This window comes from Elephas maximus, chromosome 2 (assembly GCF_024166365.1).
Source record: "Elephas maximus indicus isolate mEleMax1 chromosome 2, mEleMax1 primary haplotype, whole genome shotgun sequence".
NCBI lineage: Eukaryota > Metazoa > Chordata > Mammalia > Proboscidea > Elephantidae > Elephas > Elephas maximus.
The window spans coordinates 162,831,395-162,852,044 of NC_064820.1; the positions used below are offsets into that span (position 1 = coordinate 162,831,395).

General features: G+C 38.3%; 1 protein-coding gene across 2 annotated transcripts in view; it reads left to right on the plus strand.

Annotated features, from left to right (window-relative positions):
• The first annotated feature begins 1,828 nt into the window (after positions 1-1,828).
• LOC126061790 (sperm-associated acrosin inhibitor-like) overlaps positions 1,829-20,650 on the plus strand; it is a 44,175-nt gene continuing 25,353 nt past the window's right edge. The window contains exons 1-2 of one of the 2 annotated variants that reach the window (XM_049858575.1): positions 1,829-1,916; positions 4,034-4,105. The gene's annotated coding sequence lies outside the window, so the exon portion shown is untranslated. Of the gene's footprint in view, positions 1,917-2,418; positions 2,459-4,033; positions 4,106-20,650 lie in introns of those variants that run through there. The other variant, XM_049858584.1, reaches the window with a different exon arrangement.

The window sequence follows — 20,650 nt, forward strand, 5'->3', positions numbered from 1 at the left end:
TTGAAGAGCAATGGTGTTGCATTCATCGTCAAAAAGAACATACTTCTAGTGTTGCAAAATATTAGCTGGCTAGACGTGTGCCTAATTATAGCCCCCAAAACACATTCTTTTTCATTTTCATTTTATTTTCTTGTCTTTTACAACTGGCTTGCTTGGTAAAGTTTCTCAAATCTTCTCTATCTAAGGATCTACATTGTTGTTGTTAGTTGCCATTGAGTTGATTCCAATTTATGACAACTCCACATGTGCAGAATAGAGCCCATAGCTCCAGAAAGTTTTCAATGACTGTGACCTTTCAGAAACCTGCTTTCAAAGACAACTTTGGGTGGATTTGAACAACCAACCTTTAGGCTAGTAGAGTGCTTAACCACTCTTATTACCTTGTCTCATTCTTTACTTTTGGGTTCATCAGATGAAATTATCCCAATCTTCTTGCCAAGGAAAGATCATTGGAGAAGCCTTCATAAGGCATGTCTCATGAGCTACTTGATGCTTTATGACCTCCAAGAATAACAGGAATTTCCATGTCTTATCTGCTCTGAGCCGTCTGATTTACCCCAACAAATTCCTCCTTAACACAGCCTTCAGTATGGATTGCACCTCAACATAAAGAAAACAAAAATCCTTACAAGTGGACCAATAAGCAACATCATGACAAACAGAGAAAATTTTGAAATTGTAAGGGATTTCATTTTACTTGGATCCACAGTCAACACCCATGGAAGCAGCAGTAAGAAAATCAAACAATGTATTGCACTGGACAAATCTGCTGCAAAAGACCTTTTTAAAGTGTTAAAAAGCAAATATGTCACTGTGAGGACTAAGGCGCACATGACCCAAACCATGGTGCTTTCAACTGCCTTATATGCATGTTGAAGCTGGACAATGAATAGGGAAGACTGAAGAATTGATGCCTGTAAATTATGAATGTAAGCAAAGAATATTGAATGTACCATGGACTCCCATAAGAATAAACAAATTTGTTTTGGAAGAAGTACAGCCAGAAAATTCTTTAAAAGCGAGGAAAGTGAGACTTTGTCTTGCTTACTTTGGCCATGCTATCAGGAGTGACTAGTCCTTGGAGAAGGACATTGTGCTTGGTAAAGTTGAGGGTCAGCACTGATTTAGAAAATAATATTGGAATTATTATTGCCTGTCCTGGAGCAAAGAAAATGTGGCCCAGCTGAAGCTGGACCCACAAAGACTCGTAAGGACACATCAACTGGGCCTTGAGATAAAGACAACACATGGGACAATCTTAGAAATTATCTTTTAGGGAAGAAAAAATATTTTTAGGGAATTTTTCACATAAAGCCAATGAAACAGGACACAAAAGACTTTTCACCCCTATCTTCTTCTATTAACATTTAGTGAATAGAAATTTGTTGGACCAGTGAAGACCCTCCTGACTGTCAGTTTACTGACACCTAAAAAAAAAAAAAAATTTTTTTTTTATAGTAATGGAGACCCTTCTGACTGTCAGGTTACTGAAACCCATACCAATGATTGTTAAGAAAGGAAATTCAAAGTATAAGACCACAGTTTCTAGCCAATCTGTGAAAAAGTGAAGCTTTCACACATTTTTGTGATGTTAATATATACTGATGATTCTGTAACCTCCCTCGGATTCGGGATTCCGGCAGGCATTAGCTCTGGCATCATGCCTGTCCGCTTCCCACTTCTGTCCTTTTGAAAAAAAAAACCCATTGCTGTCAAGTCCTTTTGAATATACGCCAAATAAAACTTTCTTTTTCCTTTACTAAGCTTTGTGATGTTTTTTCCCTACAACAGCACGAAAGAGGAAGATCCTCAGTGAGATGGACTGACACAGTGGCTCCTACAATGGACTGAAACATAGCAATTATTGTGAGGATGATTCAGGACTGGGCAGCATTTCGCTCTGTAATAGGTTTGCTGTAAGTTGGGACGAATAAGACAGAACTGCAAACAGTTTTCCATCAAAATACTGTTTTTCTTTGCTTGGCTTCCTCCTCCATGGTGCTTCATTAAAATCCTGTTTCCTTTGCTTGGCTTCCTCCCCCACGGTTTTGCATTAAAATTCTTCTTTGCTTGGAAGTTCTATGTAAACCACACTGCACCTGGGTAGAATGATTAAGAATATTGCTGACTTATATGAACTCCCTACTTGTAAATTCCTTTAAAGTAACTTTTTCCCTAGCCCTCAGGCAGCGGTCTTGGCAGCAGAAGCTCCAACCGACCTCCTTTTCTTTGCACAACGAAATAAATGGCCTTTCTGTGCTCCCACCCCAGTCTCTTGTTTACTGGCCAATTCAAGTCACACTGAGCAGAGCCTGGGGATTCCACCCGGTGACATCAACTCAAGGGCATTTAACAACAACCTCATCCGGGTGGAAGTTGCTGAGGAGGAAAGGTTAACAAGAGACCTCTAGTCTCAGAGCTGTTTTCCAGACTCTGCATGTCTCTGTGCGTGAAGTAGGTAAGTGGGTAATCTACAGAGGTAGCCTTGGTGAGTAGCATTGTTGTGGAGAATGGTTTGGTATTTTCTTGAAATAACTATTTTTATCTTCTCAGAAAAAACTGAGATTCAAATGTGTATGTTTCCTTAAATGCAGCCAGCTTCCTTGTGGACTGAATCCAAAATTAGGAGAATATGGAGCCCCTAATTATGTGTGCAAAGAGAATTTTTGTTCTACAGTTTCTCATCTCTAGGGTGTCATCTGTTCACATGTTTTGTCTTGTTGAGTTGGATGGTTGTTGTTAGTTGCTATTGAGTAGGCTTCAATTCATGGCATTTTCAGGGTTAAGAGAAGAAAGAAGGGAGCATTCCACATTAATTAGGAATACATGGGGGTAGAGCTTGTCCTTTGCCAGTGAGGAACTTTCCTTTAGAAATGGGAACTTTTTTTTTTCCTGTGCCTATTGTTCTTCTGAAGGGTTTATTCCACATGCCACCCCCTGCCCCCCAATGCCTTTCTTCTCACCATGGATCAATGCTATCTTTCTCATTTTGCTGGCATTTTCTCTTTATACTGGTGAGTAAACTTTTCATTTCCAGGTGAATGGAGGAGTTTGTTTTATTGGCTTAATAATCCTTAAATTGGTAAAATGAAAAGAGCATTTTACAAATGCCTTTTTAAAATTGTGGAAACCCTGGTGGCACAGTAGTTAAGAGCTATGACTGCTAACAGAAAAGTTGGCAGTTTGAATCCACCAGATGCTCCTTGGAAACCTTATAGGGCAGTTCTACTCTGTCCTATAGAGTCACTATGAGTCAGAATTGACTAGATAGCACTGGGTTTGGGTTTTAAAATTGCTTCAGTGGACTGCTTTTTCTCATTGCCCAGATTAGAGAGGTGGAGACAGAGTGGTGGGCTGGAATGGGCAGTAGACATTAGCTCTTAGTTTATCTATAACAAAAGAACTTTACCTATATTATTTTCCCCCTTTCGGAGGTCAGATTCCATGGTTATTAAGGCTAAGTGTGGGGAGGAATGATCCTTTCTATACATAGAATGGCTTGATAATCTCATTTATTGTTTACCAGCTCTGAGTCCTAAAGTCCATGCTTGGAATAAGGGTAGAACTCACTGACACTTCTGAGGACAAAGGTGTCATCTTTAAAGCTCAATTTGGTCCATACATTTCAGAATTAGGTATCGCATAGAGTCATCCAATTACAGCAGAGTGTTTATTAACTCAGTATTAATTAATTTCTTCCTATTAACAGGAGATGCAAGGCATTGCCTTCTCTGATTAGGATGTCCCATTGATAAAAATGATATAAAGCAATTGTATCCCCAAAGCAGGGTATTATGATTAAGATTATTTTTTACAGATTAATTTGGGGGCTAAAAAATGTTTCCAGGTTTAGAGTTATTTTGTGTGTTAATTTTTTTGCTACTGCTTCAAAACCCCATCTTCTGACTTGCAAGAGGTGTAAGTGATGGACATTGGTTTATGCTCCTAAGTGATATAAACACTTCCTTGCAGAGGCTATGTATTTTGTTTAATTCTTCTTATTTTCATCTTTTTCATGTACTGTTGGTTGCAGAAACTGCCATCGCACCTGCCCGTGTATTTAGTCGGGATAAACATCACCTGATAAGTTAACGCTGATTCATTCGTAAGTTGAAAAAGTTAAATTATAATATTTTTATATATTGCATGTTTAGTAGCAAAATTTATCAAGCAGAATGTAAAACAGGATGATCCTTAAAAAAAAAAAAAAATCCTTTATTACTATCATGCTAAGCTAAAGAAATAGAAACTTGCCAGCAACACAAAACAGTTTGGCATTATCTACGGCACTAGGATACAAATGGCAATGTCAAGGTGCATATGACATTACACCAAAATTCCATTAACGGACATGAACTTACTGCACATATCATCTGGGAGAGGTTAAGGGGCTTTTATAGTATAATTTTTCACCCCAATAAAACCTAAGGGAAAAAAGTACCAACCCAAATATCCACGTAAGTGGTGATAAATTATCATTTCCACATATAAACATAATAGTGTATTCTATAGACATGAAAAAAGACACTTCTAAATATATAAACAGATATAGTTTATGAGACGTTTAAGTAACAGGTGATGCAAGATTGCAAACGGTATTATTTACGTATATAAATTGCTAAAACTAATGACATTAAACAAGTATACATTTACATCTATATCTATATCTACTCATAAGAAATCCCTAGATGGCACAAATGGTTATGTGCTGGACCATTAACTGAAAGATTAGTGGTTCAGAACCACCTAGAGGTGCCTCAGACATAAGGCCTGGTGATCTTCTTCTGAAAGGCCACAGCCTTAAAAACCCTGTGAAACATAGTTCTACTCAGTAACACGTGGGAATTGTCATGAGTTAGAATAAACTCAATGACAAATGGCAACAAAAATATGTATATATACTTAAACACATGTCTAAAGATACATATCCCCTGATGTTGCCTTAAAATCAAACAATAGTTAGCTTAACTAGTGAAGAATGGTTGCATTCAGTATTGTGGTCTTTTAAGATCTAAGCAACTCAAAAGATTAGATAGGATACTAAGGGAGCAGTGAGTTTATGGTAATGGGGTAGGGACAACTCAGAAAAGGAGGGTAAGAATGGCTGCACAGTTTGAATAATGTAATCCATGTCACTGAATTGTACATGAAGAAATTGTTAGGCTGGTGTATGTTTTGCTGTATATATTTTTGGGGGGTTCTGGGTATTCTCAGCAGCAACAAAATAAATTATAAAAAAATACACACACATATATACACACACAAACACGCATATATGTACATAGGTAAAAACCCAAAACATAGGTATTTATGTTTATATATTATATGTACATAGATAGTGACATTACCAAGAACGACAAGGAAATAATAAGTAGAAAATTCAGTTCAGTGATTTCTTCCGGTACAGCGGAAGGAGGAGGATGTGACCTGTGTATGAGAAGAAGTGTGTGGTGGTGGCTAAATTAATAGACATTCATCCAATTGTATGACTTTTATCTATTATTTTCAAAAAGCTAGTTTGTAAAAATATATCAATACTATTTTTTAACTGTGATATGGCTACATAAATATTCATTTTTAAACCTATACATAGAACACATTTATCCCATTTTGATGTGTGGCATTTTGTATGAAGATTGAGAAAACATTTTATTCAAAGCTTCCTTGTCTGGTAGATTTTGTTTTTTCTGTTTAAAGACACCAGATTGTAATTATTATAGACATAATAGGGAAAAATGTCAACACTCTGGTCAAACTGTGCAAACAATAGTCAAACTTATGACAATCCATGTATTTTTTGTATAGAACGGCTGTAAGAGCACACTAATAAATATCTGCTCTTTCAAAGTAACGAAGAATCTATCACAAAAATTACAGCATATACATGTTGCTGATAATCTAAGCACAGCATGAACAGAAAATAACAGCAACAACTCTATGATAAATGTCTTATTTCTCAAAATACTTTTTCGTTTGAACTCCCAGTATAACTATGCTAGATAATCTTCAAATCTGTAACTCGGTTAATTTAACTTAATTATAAATTTCTAATGGTGGACTAACAACAAATATAAGGTAATTCTGAAGTCCAGTTGCTGAGTGGATCACTGCAATGGCCATGAGAATGAGCCTTGCAGACTTCCGGCAGCAGGGAGCAGAGTCCAGCAAGGAAGCTGATTGACTCCTGCACCATGGAATCCATCATTATGCGCCCATTCATGTTAGGCAGGAACTCCTCCGATGGTTGACCCTGTCTCATGACCTACATGACAATCTTCCAGATCTTCCTTAGAGTGCATTCTAAGACACTTCTCCCAGCCGCCCTTCATGCCACCTTCACTCTGAAGGAGTATGCAGTATGAAGGTTTGGCCACATTCCTGCCTTCCTCCCCATTTTCTTTCACAAGTGTTTCCCCTCAAAAATTCTTTGCACAGTTAATTCCAAAATTGTCATATGGTTCTGGAAAACCACTAAAACCACTCTTAATTCTATCCTTTCTCAAGTCCAGGCAGGGCCAGAGACTGAGTCAGGACTGAACACGTAGGATGGGTTAAGTGACCCCACAGGGGGAAGGACATGTGGAGGGCCTGGAGAGCGACATGGAGAAATGGAGCACAGTCTCTCTATTGTGTCCCAAGCTCAAGTCCTCCTCATTGAGAAGCACTTTGTGCACTACCCATGAGCTCAATGTGAGATATATATATGTATATATATTTCATTTCTCTCTGTCTTTTTATTGCTCTGCAGGAAAAGTGCTGTGATAGTTGAACTTGATCATTAGGAGAGATGTTGAAATTTAACGGAGTTGCATATCAATATAATTTTATTGTGATCCCTTTCTGTAGTGAATTTTACGGACTATTCCAGTCTTTTCAATCAGGCCCTTGAATTCATAGATGATTAGTTAAATCCTTCTGTGTAACACATCATGGAATATAGATCCTTCAAGGTTCTTTCCAACCCTAACGTCCTATGATTTGAGGGCTCTTTTTTTTTTTCTATGTTCAATTATTCAATGACAGTTTGAAAAACTAATATTGTAATTGTATGTTTGATAATATAGAATATAATACAATTTCAAACTATAGACATTTCACAAAATAAAATCTTAAATAATGGTATCTTTATCAAAGTGCCCATTTTTCCTTGGCTGGGTAGTGGATTAATGCATACTTTTGGTATTCATAATTAAAGAAACATTTTCAAAGATGATCTAATAATACCTCACCTGGGAGTTTAACAAAAGTACAGAAACCTGGGCTCCTCCGTGCCCCAAAGAATTAAAACCTCCAGATATGTCTAAGAATTTTAATTAAAAAAAACTCCCCATGTTAAAATATGATCACAAATGTTAGCCAATACTGACTTTAGTAAATATATGAAGTTCGTGTATATACCTTCAGGGATAACTTTGTGGATAAGAATCACCATGAATCCAATCTCCAAAACGTGGAGATGGATCCAGTTCTCACCATCTCACTTCTCAGTCATTTCTTTCTTTTTATTTATTTTTATTGTACTTTAGATGAAGGTTAACAGAGCAAACTAGTTTCTCATTGAACAATTAATACACGTATTGTTTTGTGACATCGGTTTTCAACCCCACAACATACCAACACCCCCCTTTCTCGACCTCAGGTTCCCCATTACCAGCTTTCCTGCCCCCTCCTGCCTTCCTGTATTTGTCCCTCAGCTGGTGTGCCCATTTAGTCTCATTTTGTTTTATGGGACTGTCTAACCTTTGGCTGAAGGGTGAACCTCAGGAGTAACTTCATTACTGGGGGTGCCTGCAGCCCATATTCTTGGGGTTCTTCCAGTCTCTGTCAGACCAGTAAGTCCAGTCTTTTTTTTTTTTTTTCTAGTGAGAAATTTTTTCTATAATTTTCTCCAGGTTTGACCAGTCCCCCCTACTGTGACTGTTTGCAGAGCAGTCCGTGGTTGTAGCCGGGCACCATCTAGCTGTGCTGGACTCAGTCTGGTGGAGGCTGTGGTAGTTGTGGTCCGTTAGTCCTTTGGACTAGTCTTTCCTTTGTGCCTTTGGTTTTCTTCATTCTCCTTTACTCCAGACTGGGTGAGGCCAGTGGAGTATCTTAGATGGCCACTCACAATCTTTTAAGACCCCAGACAATACTCACCAAAGTACAAAGTAGATTTTCTTCATAAACTATTATGCCATTTGAGCTAGATATTCCCCAAGACCATGTCCCCACAGACCTCAGCCCAGTAATTTGGTCCCTTAGTGAGTCTGAATATGTCCTTGGAGCTTTCATGACCTTGACTTGGACAAGTTGTGCTGACTGCCCTAGTATTGTGTACTGTCTTACCCATCACCAAAGTTACCACTTATCTATTGTCTAGTTAGTGTTTTTCCACCCACCCCTCCCCTCCCTCATAACCATCAAAGAGTGTTTCTTTTTTGTGTGTAAAACTTTCCATGAGTTTTTATAGTAGTGGCCTCATACAATATTTGTCCTGTTGTGACTGACTTATTTCACTCAGCATAATGTCCTCCAGATTCATCCATGTCATGAGATGGTTCACAGATTCTTTATTGTTGCACACTACTGCATTGTGTATATGTACCATAGTTTGTTATCTATTCATCTGTTGATGGGCATCTAGGTTGTTTCCATCTTTTTGCTATTGTGAACAATGCCCCAATGAACATGGGTATGCATACGTCTATTCTTTTTACAGCTTTTATTTTCCTAGGATATATTCCTAGGAGTGGGATTGCTGAATCATATAGTATTTCCATTTCTAGCATTTTAAGGAGGCATCATACCATTTTCCAAAATGTTTGCACCATTTTGCATCCCCACCAGTGATGCATAAGAGTTCCAATCTCCCCTCAGCCTCTCCAACATTTATTATTTTCTGTTTTTTTGATTCATGCCACTAATGTCGGGGTGGGATGGTATCTTGATGTGGTTTTGATTTGCATTTCTCTAATGGCTAGTGATCCTGAGCATTTCCTCATATACCTGTTAGCCATTTGAACGTCTTCTTAGTGAAGTGTCTGTTCATATTCTTTGCCGATTTTTTAATTGGATTGTTTCTTTGTTTTAGAGGTGTTGGATTTTCCTGTAGATTTTAGAGACTAGGCCTTTGTCAGATTTGTCATAGCCAAAAATTTTTTCCCAGTCTCTAGATTCTCTTTTTATTCTTTTGGTGAAGACTTTTGATGAGCATAAGCATTTAAATTTAGAGGACCCCAGTTATATAGCTTACTTTCTGGTGTTTGAGTATTTTTGTTTATGGTTTGTGTCCTCTTAATGCTGTGTACTAGGGCCTCCAGCATTGACCCTATATTTTCTTCTATGACTTTTGTACTTTTTGGTTTTATATTTAGGCCTTTGATCCATTTTCAGTTAGTTTTTGTGTATGGTGTGAGGTATAGGTCCAGTTTCATTTTTGTTGCAGATGGACATCCAATTTTGCCAATATCATTTGTTAAAAAGACTGTCTTTTCCCCATTTTATGGACTTTGGGCCATCATCAAAGATCAGGTGAACATAGGGGGATGGGTTTACATCTGGTTTCTCAATTCTGTTCCATTGATCAATGTGTCTACTGTGCCAGTAGCAGGCTGTTTTTACTACTGTAACTCTACGTTCTGAGGTCAGGTAGTGTGAGTCTTCTTACTTTATTCTTCTGCAATAGTGCTTTGCTTATCTAGGCCTCTTTTCTTGCAATATAAAGTTAATGATTAGTTTTTAGATTTTGTTAAAGAATGCTGTTGGTATTTGGATCCGGATTGCATTGTATTTGTAGATTGCTTCGAGAATTGACATTTTCACAATGTTGAGTCTACCTATTCACAAGCATGGTATATTTTTCTATTTATGTAGGTCTCTTTTTGTTTCTTGCAGTAATGTTTTGTAGTTTTTTTTGTATGTCTTTTATCTCCCTGCTTAGATTTATTCTTAAGTATTTTGTATTTTTAAGGGCTATTATAATAAAAAAAAAAATGGTTTTGCTTTCCTGATTTCCTTTTCGTAGTTCTCTTCATTGGTGTATAGGAATCCAACTTTTTTTTTTTTTTAATATTTATCTTGAATATTGCTACTCTGTTGAATCTTTGTATTAGTTCCAGTAGTTTTCTTTTGGAGTCCTTTGAGTTTTCTATGTGAAGTATCATACTCAAAACTACTCAGCGCCGTCGAGTCAATTGTGACTCATAGCAACCCAATAGTGTCATATCATTCACAAATACAAACAGTTTTACTTCTTCCTTACCAATTTGGATACCCTTTGTTTCTTTTTCTTGCTATATTGCTCTAGCTAGGACTCCCAGCACAATGTTTAATAGGAGTGATGATAAAGGGCATCCTTATCTTGTTCCTGTTGTCAAGGGGAATGTTTTCAGCCTCTCTCCATTAAGAATGATGTTGGCCGTTGGTTTTGTATAGGTATCCTTTATCATGTTGAGGAGTTTCCCTTCTATACTTATTTTATTATCCTTTTTTTAAAATTGTGCTTTAAGTGAAAGTTTACAATTCAAGTCAGTTTCTCATACAAAAAGTCATACATAGTTATGTGACCCTAGTTGCTCTCCCTACAATATGACAGTACACTCCATCTCTCCACCCTGTATTTCCTCTGTCCATTCGACCAGTTCCTGTCCCCCTCTGCCTTTTCATCCTGCCTCCAGACAGAAGCTGCTCACATAGTCTCATATGTCTACTTGAGCTAAGAAGCACACTCTTCATCAGTATCATTTTATGTCTTATAGTCCAGTCTAATCATTGTCTGAAGGGGTGGCTTAGGGAATGGTTTCAGTTTGGGGCTAACAGAGAGTCCAGGGGCTATGTCCTCTGGGGTCCCTCCAGTCTCAGTCAGACCATTAAGTCTGGTCTTTTTACTAGAATTTGAAGCCTGCATCCCACTGTTCTGCTCCATCGGGGATTCTCTGTTGTGTTCCCTATCAGGGTAGTAGCCAGGCATCATCTAGTTCTTCCAGTCTCAGGCTAATTGAGTCTCTGGTTTATGTGGCCTTTTCTTTCTCTTGGGCTCATATTTTTCTTGTGTCGCTGGTGTTCTTCATTCTCTTTTGCTCTAGGTGGGTTGAGACCAATTGGTGCATCTTAAATGGCCACTTGTTAGCTTCTAAGACCATAGATGCCACTCACCAAAGTGGGATGCAGAATGTTTTCTTAATATACTTTTTTATGCCAATTGACCTAGATGTCCCCTGAAACCATGGTCCCCAGACCCCCGCCCCTGCTACTCTGTCCCTCAAAGTGTTTGGTTGTATTCAGGAAGCTTCTTAGCTTTTGGTAAAGCCAGTTGTGCTGACTTCCCCTGTATTGTATGTTGTCCTTTCCTTCAACTAAAATAATTCTTGCCTACTATCTAATTAGTGAATACTCCTCTCCCTCCCTCCTCACCCTCATAACCATCAAAGAGTGTTTTCTTCTGTGTTTAAACCTTTTCTTAAGTTCTTATAATAGTGGTCTCATACAATATTTGTCCTTTTGTGACTAGTTTCACTCAGCATAATACCTTCCAAATTCATCCATGTTATGAGATGTTTCATGGATTCATCCTTGTTCTTTACTGATGCATAGTATTTCCTTTTGTGAATATACCATAATTTGTTTATACATTCATCCATTGATGGGTGCCTTTGTTGTATCCATCTTTTTGCTGTTGTAAACAGTGCTGCAATGAATATGGGTGAACATCTGTCTATTCCTGTGAGGGCTCTTATTTCTCTAGGATATATTCCAAGGAGTGGGATTGCTAGATCATATGGTACATCTATTTCTAGCTTTTTAAGGAAGCACCGAATCGATTTCCAAAGTGACTACCATTTTACATTTTTACCAGTGTGTGTAAGTGTTCCAGTCTCTCCACAGCCTCTCCAACATTTATTATTTTGTGTTTTTTGGATTAATGCCAGCCTTGTTGGGGTGAGATGGTATCTCAGTGTAGTTTTGATTTGCATTTCTCTAATGGCTAATGATCATGAGCATTTCCTCATGTATCTGTTAGCCACCTGAATGTCTTCTTTGGTGAAGTGCCAGTTCATATCCTTTGCCCATTTTTTAATTGGGCTATTTGTCTTTTTATTGTTGAGGTTTTGGAGTATCTTGTAGATTTTACAGATTAGATGCTGTTTGGATTTGTTATAGCCAAAAATATTTTCCCTGTCTGTACATTGTCTTTTTACAGTTTTGGTGAAGTCTTTGGATGAGCATAAGTGTTTGATTATATACCTATTTTATTGAAAGTCTTTTTTATCAGGAATGGGTGTTGGACTTTGTTGAATGCCTTTTCTGTGTCGATTGAGATAATCATGTGATTATTTTCTTTTATTTACATGGTAGATTACATTTGTTGATTTTCTAAATTGGATCATTCTTACATACCTGGTATGAATCCTACTTGGTCATGGTGTGTTATTTTTTTGAAATGATGCTGAATTCTAGTGGCTAGAATTTTGTTGAGAATTTTTGCATATATATTCATGGGAACTATTGGTCTGTAATTTTCTTTTTTTCTGTTATCTTTGCCTGGTTTTGGTATCAGGATTATGCTGGCTTCAAATGATGAATTTGACAGTATCCCTTCCTTTTCTATGTTCTGAAATAATTTGGGTAGTAAAGTTGTAAACTCTTCTCTGAACGTTTGCTAGAGTTCTCCAGTGAATCCATCTGTGCCAGGCTTTTGTTTTTGTTTTTTAATTTATTACCTTTTCAATCTCTTCTCTTGTTATGGGGCTGTTCAGATTTTCGACTTCAGTTTGTATTAGTTTGGTAGGTAGTGTTTCTGGAAATTTGTCCATTTCCTCTAGGTTTTCAAATTTGTTGGAGTATAGTTTTTCATAGTACTCTGTATGATCCCTTTTATTTGGGTTGGGTCTATTGTAATGTCCCCGTTTCATTTTTTATTTGGGTTATTTGCATCCTCTCCTGTTTTTCTTTTGTTAGTTTGGGTCAGTGGTTTGTCAATTTTGTTGATCATTTGAAAGAACCAACTTTTGGTTTTGTTGATTTTTTTCTATTGTTTTTCTGTTCTCTATTTCATTTGTTTCTGCTCTGATCTTTATTATTTCCTTTCTTCTGGTGGCTATAGGCTTGTCTTGCTGTTCTCTATTTGTTCAAATTGTGTAGCTAATGTTTTAATTTGGTCCCTTTCTTCTTTTTTGATGTGTGCATCTATTGCTATAAATTAACCTCTGACTGTTGCTTTTGCTGTGTTCCAAAGGTTTTTGTATGATGTGCTTTCATTCTCATTTGATTCTAGGAATTTTTTGATTCCATCTTTTATTTCTTCTGTTACCCAGTGGTTTTTAAGCAGGGTGTTATTCAGTTTTCATGTTTGTGTGTGTGTGTGTGTGTGTGTGTGTGTGTGTTCTTCCTGTCATTTTTACTTTGATGGAGTTGTGATCAGAAAAGATACTTTGTATTACTTTAATGTTTTGGATTTTTTTGAGGGTGCTTTGTGGCCTAAGATATGGTCTGTTCTGGAGAATGTTCCATGCATGTTGGAAAAGAACGTATACTTTGCTGCTGTTCAGTGCAGTGTTCTGTATACATCTGTGAGGTCAAGGTGGTTGATTGTAAACTTTAGAACTTCTGTATGTTTGTTGAGTTTCTTTCCAGATGTTCTTTCCAGAACTGCGAGTGGTGTAGTGGTGTGTGGGTGTGTTGAAGTCTCTCATTATTATTTTGCAACTGTCAATTTCTCTTTTCAGTGCTATTAGAGTTTGTTTTATATATTTCAGAGCCCTGTCATTGGGCTCGTAGATACTTATGGTTATGTCTTCATGATGTCTTGTCCCTTTAATCATTATATAATGTCCTTCTTTGTCTTTTATGGTGGATTTTGTTTTATCAGTGATTATTATCGCCATCCCTGTTCTTTTTTGTAGCTGTTTGCTTGATATATTTTTTCCATCATTTTATTTTTAATAAATTTACGTCTTTGTTTCTAAGGTGTTTCTCTTGTAGCAGCATATTGATGGGTCCTTTTTTTTTTTTTTTTAATCTGTTCTTTCGATCTCAGTCTCTTCTTAGGTGCATTTAAGCCATTTACCTTCAGTCTAATTATTGATAGGTGTGAGTTTATTGCTGTCATTTTGTAGTGGCTTTTTTTTATGGTGCTGATATATTCTTTTTCTTCTTACTTGTCTGTGCTGAATTCCTTTTGTGTGTGTGTGTGTGTTGTTGTTGTTTTTTTAATATGTTTTGATATTGTTTGCTGTCTCCGGGACATTCAGGAATTGTTTTCTTCGTTCGTTGATTGTAGATTTGATTGTTTTGCCCTTCTTTTTTTATTTTATTATGTCTGAGCATGTGGGCTGAGTGTGTTTTGTTGCTTGCTTGCCTGTGCGCACAATACCTCCCACCACCTTTTCAAGGTGGGCAGAGCTGGTCACTCAGCTGTGGTGCAGCAGGGTGTGTCCAGTGGGAACGGAGGGATGGGGATGGTTAGTTTGCAGAATGAACTAGGAGAAAAGGGGTTGGACTGGGTCAGTGTAGGGTGGAGCCCATGGGGCATGTCAGTACTGCTTGGAAGCATGGTACTTTCTGCATGGTGAAGATAAGCAGGAGAGAAAGGAGAGGATGTGATGTGCAGAGCTAAATGAGTGGGTGAAAAAAGAGACAGGATAAAGAGAAACAAAAGTAAAAAAAAGCAAAAAATGAGGTTAAATAAATAAAAGAAAAAAGTAAATAATATGGTAGTGCAGTTAATTTGGTATGTGGGGATAGTATAGGCCAGCTGGTCCTGTGTGCCGTTGGCTTTCTAGCTGAATAGTGTGGCTCAGCCAGTCAAGAAGTGGCATGGGTAGAGCACGGGGTTAGGTCAGCAGGAGAAAGGAAAGGCAAGAGCGAAAAGAGAGAGAAGAAAACAACAATCAAACAAATTTAAAAAATAAATTATAAAAAAACTAAAAACAATGACATCAACAAAAAATGTGGTGAGGGAGCCAACTCTTGGGGCTGGGCTGAAATTGGGGTGGTGGCAAACTGATGCCTCTCTTACTGGGTGGCACAGCACAGCCCATCAGGAAGGGGCAGAAACAGTGCTGGGACAAGGTAGGAGAGAGACGGAAAAGAAGAAAGGGAAAAATAAAGAAAAAAAATATGGTGCTGAGGGAGCCAGCCTGTGGGGGCTGCGCAAACCCAGGGAGACCATGTGTTAGAGGCTCTCCAGCCAAGCAGTACAGCACAGCCCACCATGAAGCTGAAGGTGGTGCACGGGGTTGGGTGGATGGGGAAAGGAAAAGAAGGAAGGGAGAGAGAAAGAAGAAATAATAACAAACAAACAATAAATAAAGTGGCCATGAGGGAGCCAGCTGGTGATGGTGGCAGAGACCTGGAGAGGCCACATGCAGTGACTCTCCAACTGAGTTGTGCAGCACAGCCCCTCCTGATGGAATGGGGGCAGTGCACGGGGCCGAGTGGGTGGGAGAAAGGAAAGGGAGGAAAGGAGAGAGAGAAGAAACATAATAAAAAGAAAAACAGCAAAGCAAACAAGCCAAAAAATCACAGCCCATCAAGAAGAGGAGGGGATGGCACAGGGGACTAGCCCAGCACTAGAAAGAAAAGGAAGGTATGGAGAGAGAGAGATAAACAACAACAAAAAAAGCCATAAAAACAATATCAGAAAACAAAAATAATAATAAAAAAGAACAAAGCAAACAAACCAAACGATCATACCCCATCGAGAAGGGGAGGGGGTGGCACATGTGGCTAGCAGGTCTGGAGAAAGAAAGGTGGGAGGAAGAGTGAGAGAAGCAACAAAAAACCAAAAAATAAAAAATAAGAAAAAATACAAACAAAAAAGGAAGAAAATGGCATTGAAGGGGCCAGACAGTGGGGGTATATCGAACCCTGGCAGCAGTGATCTAGTATCTCTCTGGTGAAGCAACCATGGCCCGTTAAAAATCTCAGAGGTTACTTAGAGGAAAGAAGGATGGGGGTGGGAAATTGTGTATCCCCAGTTACCAGGTGTTCTGTCTCCTGCTGGTAGATCTGTGGAGTTGCCTTCCTGTAATCCCTGTCTGGGCTTTTTGGTAGCTGTAGTCCAAGATAAAAAAAACTAACTATTTTTTAGTTTTTTTTTTAGTCCAAGATAGCAAATCCAGCCACATTAGCTTGTAGGGGACCTCCACTCACTAGCTCTCCTTGTTCTCTGTTCTCTGTCAGTTTCTTATTCCATTTGGTGCTTGATGGGGTTCTTTATTTCTTCATTTGGTACTTTAGGGTTCCAGGATTGATGTTTGTATCTGTTTTACTTAGTTTTTCAGGTCTTTGCTGCAGAAGGACCCCATGGTGCTTCTGTCTACAGTGCTGTGTTGGCTTTACCTACCTCTCAATCATTTCTGATACCAACCACCCAGGTGGCACAGTCCTTCTGACCCTAGCCACTTGAAGCTAGGGAAGATATCACAGATTAAAAGGACACTGTAATTTTAGACTGGCAAATAGGCAGATGTCAGCCACAAATTTGGTAGTCCACATGATACCCTCACTTTCACCTGCTGACTTCTTATTCTTCCTTGGGTTTGATACTTTGCTGTAATGACTCACAGAACTCAGAGAAAGTACCATACTTAAACAATATCGATTTACTATAGCAAAAAGATAGAAATTAGAATCATAATAAGGAAACAGACACTTGGGTGGATTTTGGAAGGTTCCCTGTCATGGATTGAATTTGTCCCCCAAAAATATGTGTCAACTCAGTTAGGCCATGATTCCCAGTATTGTGTGCTTGTCCTCCATTTTGTGATTGTAATTTTATGTTAAAGAGGATTAGGGTGGGATTACAATACCCTTACCCAGGTCACATCCCTGATACAATGTAAAAGGAGTTTCCCTGGGGTGTGGCCTGCACCAAATTTTACCTCTCAAGAGATAAAAAGGAAAGGGAAGCAAGCAGAGAGAGCCAAGCAGATGGGGGGAGGGGGGAGAAGAGGAAGGGGGACGTCATACCACCAAGAAAGCAGTGCCGGGGGAGTAATGCGTGTTCTTTGGACTGGGGCCTCTCCCCAGAGAAGCTCCTAGTCTAGTGGAAGATTGATAAGAAGGCCGACCAAGAGAGAAAGCCTTCTCCTGGAGCTGACACCCTGAATTTGACTTTTAGTCTACTTTACTGAGCAGAAATAAATTTCTCTTTGTTAAAGCCATCCACTTGTGGTATTTCTGTTATAGCAGCACTAGATAGCTAAGACAGTCTGCAATATGGCACTTCCATGTCTCAAAAAGGACACATCCAACAACTCTCTGCTGATCAGGAAGGCCTCTCAGATTCCATATACCAGGCTTTTATTAGCTAGTCCTGTATGACAAGCTAAATCATGCCTCCTGAAACCAATTGATATGGACCTCCTATGTGAGTGTTTGCTGGTCTGGCCAGCCCCGTCTTGCCAGCACAAATCCTCAGGTGTGGTCTGGAGTCCCAGACAAAGGCAACCCAAATATGCAAGGGGTTATTTCTCAGGAACCAAGGACAAAGGTCATCTTATTTGGGGTAAAGATCAATTATTTATTCTCCCCACCTACCATCATAATTAAGGGCGAAAACATGAAATATTACTCAGATTATATACTCAAATATTAAAAGTGCTTGCTCCTGGATGATAGTGTTAAGATGTTTCTTCTTTCAAACTTTTATGTACCATCCTTTTGAATAATGACCTTGTATTTTATTTAGTATTCTAAAAACACTTCTCGTCTGTCAGTTTGTTGTACTGTGGTGGTTTGTGTGTTGCTCTGATGCTGGAAGCTATGCCACTGGTATTTCAAATACCAGCAGGGTCACCCCTGGTGGACAGGTTTCAGTGGAGCTTCCAGACTAAGACAGACTAGAAACAAGGACCTGGCAATGTACTTCTAAAAAAACTGGCCAGTGATAACCTCATGAATAGCAGTGGAACATTGTTTGATACAGTGCCAGAAGACGAGCCCCTCAGGTTGGAAGGTTCTCAAAATACAACAGGGGAAGAGCTGCTTCCTCAAACTAGAACTGACCTTAAAGACATGGAAGGAGTATAGCTTTCAGGACCTTCATTTGCTGATGTGGCAAGGCTCAAAATGAGAAGAAACAGCTGCAAACACCCATTAATAACTGGAATGTGAAAGGTACAAAGTATGAAGCTAGGAAAACTGGAAGCTGTCAAAAATGAAATGAAACACGTAGAGACTGATATCCTAGGCATTAAGTGAGTTGAAAATGATGGGTAACGACCATCTTGAATTGGACGATCATATGGTCTACTGTGCCAGTAACGACAATTGAAAAGGAATGGTGTCACATTCATTGTCAAAAAGAACATCTCAGGATCTATCCTGAAGTAGGCTGTCAGTGATAGGGTAATATCCATACACCTACAAAGAAGACCAGTTAATACAGCTATTATTCAAATTTATGAACCAACCACTAAGGCCAAAGGTGAAAAAATTGAAGATTTTTACCAACTTTTGCAGTCTGAAATTGAGCAAACATAAATCAGATGCATTGATAATTAGTAGTTATTGGAATGTGAAAGTTGGAAACAAAGAAGGATCGGTAGTTGAAAAATGTGGCCTTAGTGATAGAAGGAACTCCATGAACTTATGGTAGAGTTTTGCAAGACCAACAACTTCTTCATTGCAAATACCTTTTTCAACAACATAAGCAGCGACTATCTACCTAGACCTTGCCAGATGGAATATACAAGAATCAAATTGACTACATCTGTGGAAAGAGAAGATGGAGAAGCTCAGTATCATCAGCCAGAACAAAGCCAAAGGCTCAACAGACCATCAATTAGTAATATGCAAGTTCAAGTTGAAGCTGAAGAGAATCAAAACAATACACAAGTGCCAAAATATGACCTTGAATATATTTCATCTGAATTTAGAGACCATCTCAAGAATAGATTTGGCACATTGAACGTTAATGACCGAAGACTAGACGAGTTGGGGGATATTATCAAAGATGTGACACATTAAGAAAGCTAAAGCTCATTAAAAAGGTAGGATGCAAAGAAAGACCAAAATGGATGCCAGAAAAGACTCTGACACTTGTTCTTGAACACCAAATAACTAAAGCAAATGGAAAAAATGATGAAGTAAAAGAGCTGAACAGAATATTTCAAAGGGCGGCTTGAGAAAACAAAGTAAAGTATTATAATGAGATGTGCAAATAACCAGAGTTAAAAAACCTAAAGGGAAGAATACACTCAACATTTCTCAAGCTGAAAGAACTGAAGAAAACATTGAATACTTAAGTTGCAATATTGAAGAATTCTATGGGCAAAATATTGAATGATGCAGGCAGTGTCAAAAGAAAGTAGAAGGAACACATAGAGTCATTGTACCAGAAATAATTTGTCGATGTTCAATTATTTGAGGAGGTAGTACATCATCAAGAATCTATAGTATTGAAGGTAGAATTCCAAGCTGCACTGAAGGCACTGGTGCAGGGATTCACGAAATGCCAATTGAGATGTTTCAACAAAGGGATGCAACTCTCAAAGTGCTCACTTGTCTATGCCAAGAAATTTGGAAGACAGCAACCCACCAACCTACTGGAAGAGATTCACATTTGTGCCTATTCCAAAAAAATGTGATCCAATGGAATATGAAAATTAGCAAACAATATCATTAATATCACACAGAAGTAAAAATTTTTGAAGATAATTTAAATATTGTTGCTGCAGTGCATCAAGAGGGAACTGCCAGAAAGTCAAGCTGGATTCAGAAGAGGACATGGAAGAAGAAATGTCACTGCTGATGTCAGATGGATCTTGCCCGAAAGCAAAGAATACCAGAGAGATGTTTACCTGTGTTTCACTGATTATGCAAACACATTTGTCTGTGTGGATCATAACAAATTATGAATACATTGTGAAAAATGAGAATTCCAAAACACTTGTGCTCAGGAGGAAATTGTAAATAGACTAAGAGACCGTCATTGGAAACAAATAAAGGGATACTGTGTGGTTTAAAATCAGGAAAGATGTGCTTCGTGGATATGTCCTTTTGCCATACTCAATATTCATCAATCTGTATGCTGAGCAGATAATCCGAGAAGCTGGACTATATGAAGAGCAACGTATCATGATTGAAGAAAGCCTCATTAGCAACGTGTGATATGCAGGTGACACAAATTTGCTTTCTGAATGTGAAGAGGACTTAAAGCACTTACTGATGAAGACCACAGCACTCAGTATGCATTGGATCTCAAAAAAAAAAAAAAAAAAGTAAAGGAAACAAAAATCCTCACAACTGGACCAATAAGCAACATCATTATAAATGGAGAAAAGATTGAACTTGTTAAGGGTTTCATTTTACTTGCACCCACAATCAAAGCCCATGGAAGCATCAGTCAAGGAATTAAAGAACATATTACATTGGGAAATCTGCAGCAAAAGACCTATTCAAAGTGTAAAAAAGTAAAGATGCCGTTCTTAGGACTAAGATGTGCCTGACCCGAGCCATGGTATTTTCAGTGGTCAAATATGTATGCAAAGCTGGACAATGAAAAGGAAGACTGAAGAATTGATGCCTTTGAGTTATGGTGTTGTCCAAGAATATTGACTATACCATAAACTGCCAGAAGAGCAAACAACTCTGGCTTGGAAGAATACAGGTATAATTCTCATCAGAAGAGAGGATAGTGAGACTTTGTCTCACATATTTTGGACAT